Source organism: Pinus tabuliformis, chromosome 7 (assembly GCF_031772625.1).
Source record: "Pinus tabuliformis cultivar Carrire ecotype Pingquan chromosome 7, CPIR1, whole genome shotgun sequence".
Taxonomy (NCBI): domain Eukaryota; kingdom Viridiplantae; phylum Streptophyta; class Pinopsida; order Pinales; family Pinaceae; genus Pinus; species Pinus tabuliformis.
The window spans coordinates 1,974,603,781-1,974,607,365 of NC_142293.1; positions in this window are offsets into that span (position 1 = coordinate 1,974,603,781).

Genomic DNA, 3,585 nt, shown 5'->3' on the forward strand with positions numbered 1-3,585 from the left:
GGATGCCGAAGTCTGGAAGGGTTGTATAGGACTTCGATGCCTGGGGCTGTGCACCTTAGTAGTTGTGGAGGGAGTGGACCAACCTTGCCAGATGCCCGGGGTCATTGAGTACCGGATCGGATGCCTGCCTTGGGGCAGATGAGGTCTGAGTTAGGCGCGAGCCTTGGGGCCAGCCTTGGACTAGGATACAGACCGGGTCAGGCTTAGCCTGGTGCTGAAAGTGGGAAAAAGGACAGAGATTCCTTAAGATTTCTCGGGGTGTTGGGGACTTTCGATGCCTGCTGGTTATACTAGTTCAGCAGAGGGTATTGGCAACAGGAAGTAAATAAAATAATAAATAATAAATAATAAAAATAATACATAATACATAATACATAATTCAACATAACTTCGGGACGAAGTTCCTTAAAGGGGGAGAGTATGTAATATCCCTTCCCTTAATAATAAATAATAAATAATAAATAATAATATAATAATAGATAATAAATAATACAAATAAATAATAATAATAATAATATAAATAATAAATAATAAATCACTTAATAATAAATAATAAAAATAATAAATCATAAATAATAAATGATATTTAAAAATATACAAGAAAATAATAAAAATAATAAAAATAAAAATAGTAATAACTATACTAAAACTCTAAATCAGAATAAATAGAAATAAAACAAGAAAACTATCAAAAAGAAGGAAATAAAACAAGAAAGCTAAAAAAAAATCAAAAGAAAAGTAAAGAAATAAAACAAGAAAGCTAAAAATCAAAAGAAAGTTGCATGTAGACACATGGAGTGTGTGCATGTGGTTCCCCTTCCAATGTTGTTCTATTTAATAGATGGTGAGGAAGATGTGAGGAATTCCTGCATTCCATCATTCCGAGATTCTATCTTGCATTCTCTTGGGAGAATGGTGTTCTAAGACTTAGGAGTCACTGGCAGTAGTACGTTGATTGAGGGCTCGGGGGTGGCCAGTTGTAGCAGAATCCTTGCACAATTGAGCCTACGGTTGGGTGGAGAGTCGTCCCCAAAAACCTTGTTGCGGTAAGCCTACTTCTACGACAGGTAAGCACTATTCTTAGTTGAATTTAATGTTAATCAGAAAAGTTAATTAGATATTTATCTTTGGACTGTTACACTGACCTCAAAAATTTAACTTCTGGAGCTTCATCCACGGGTGTTGATCTTTCTGTTGTAGCTTCTTCCTCCAATCCATTGTCATCCTAGCCTCAAGGTCTTGTTGCCTACTATTCTCCATGGCCTCTAAACAAACTTGCAACCTCTGTATCTCTTCTTGGAGTTATGCATTAGCTACAGGTCTCCCTCCTCGACCTCATGCTCTCCTTGCTCGCATAGTCATCTCCCTTTACCATAGACAACAACACCAATGTAAAATGTAGCTATGATACTACAAATTGATGGAAATGGGTAGATTGAAATGTAATATGGACTCAGAAACACAGTGCAAAAAATTCTAGCTATAGGCGCTACGAAATATTTTTGTAGTGCTCTTTTAAAAAGTTGTCGGCGCTATGACATATTTTTGTAGCACTTCAAAAAAAATTGTTTTCGGACTTTTGGGACGGTGAAGCAACTCACCCTCTGAAACTCAACTCTCCATAGTCTTAACACATCTCCCACTCTTAGGGAATGATCTCCTACCACCTCTCCTCATCACATTTACACTCTTGCTCACCAATTATTTATGTTCTAATAGAAAAGGGCATGTCACTGCTTGCAAAATAGGGGCACTGCGAAGTGTTTGAAGGTCACAATAAATGGGACACACATTAATGAACACTACTCAAAAATCAAATGTTAACAAGCATATAATGTTACAGAGATGGTCACACAAATTCTGAAATGTAAATAAAATTCACACACACAGTTTGAGTGGAACCCAAAGAACATAAAAGGCAGATTGATGAATAAATATGTTGCCGCACAACTTTCTTTTCATTCATTCGAGCCTACAAAATTGGAGGCAGGAGAAGAGATTCCCTCCTCCTCATTTGATGCCTCTTTGATTCACAAACCTTAGTGAATGGTTTGTTTCCTCATCTCTCCACGGGGAGGTCAAAAAGACAACCATGGTGAGCTAATTATTAGAATGGAAATAACTCTTAATTCCTAGACTCTTCGACTTACTCCCAATCCTACACTTACATTAAACATTTAGCATGCTAACAAAAGTAACAAAATCAAATTGCTAGCTTAAAATCTGGCCAGTCCACCACATTGTCAAGCTCTACTCCACTTCTTCATCACAAGATTGGTCTAATGCTCCTGCGTCATGATCCAAATTCCTAACCACAATTATGAGTCGAGGCATATAGAAAACCTAGTATTAACCCTATGTGACTATCAAGACATGTTAAACACTCGGTCATTAGTAAATAAAGGGGTTCCATTCTTGTTGTATTGATTTTTTATTCTATAATTGAATAGAGAAAGGGAGTGGGATATCTGAGAAGAATAGAGGAAGTAGAAGACCTTGTAGCAATGATGTAAGTCATAGTGTCCATGGTAACACTATAGTGAGTTCATTTTTCTTTGTATTTTTATTCCAAATCAAGAGGAAAATAGCAAGGCAAAGCCATAACCTTTCGGTTGGGTTTTCCCATATTAAGTTTTCTAGTGTACATCTTGTGTTCATAGTGGAGAGGGTTTGGTATTAGTTTTAGCTTCTTTTATGATGATGGAATACACATAAGCTACAAACACTCTTAATGAATTCTCTCCCACTATGATACCATCTTAGAGTTTGAACTACATCTGCAAAAATATTTTGAACAATCATATAAGAGACCATTAAAAAAAAAGCCACAAGAGATGAGGACAAAAGATTCATAGTTAAGAAACCTTCATGGAAAAGTAACATTTATGTACAGAGAAAATTTATAACTTCTTAGTACATAATTAAAACTTAATCCTATATGTTAATAATAGTTGGAAAAACAAAAAATATATCTAGTGATATATCTAAATTGTAGCTCAAACCCATAGTGTAGCTTGAATGTGACTTCCTGCATTGATATCATCCAAAAGAAATCAAAATTCGGGTTTATCATAGTCCCAAGGAACTTGTATATCAATTGACGCTATTATGTTGTAAAAAAATATGTGATGATTTTAAGTTGTGGAAAGAAGAATAAAAACATATACTATAAAAATGTATAGTGTCATTGTATTAGTCCCATAAGGCATAAGGTGCGTAAGCAAAGTCACTAAGGACCTATCCCTAGTAACATAAGATTAATGGTACTAGGGAAGATGTTAGGCAATAAGTATCAACATATCCTACAAATAGTGAGAGAAGTAGTTACACACCTTGAGAAATAAATATAAGAATGAAAGAAACATCTCTTCAAGGGGAAAACCTCCTTTTACATTAAAACAAATGTACAAGAATGAGATGATTGTAAAATTAGGTCTCCTTTGTGTGTGTTTGTGTAGAAGACAAAGGGTGCAATTAGAAATAAAGATTCTATCCAACAACAATATAAAGATATAACTCACTATCTAGGGCCTTGCATGGGACTTTATCATGAAGCTTTGTCTAGGGATTAACATGCCCTTTCCC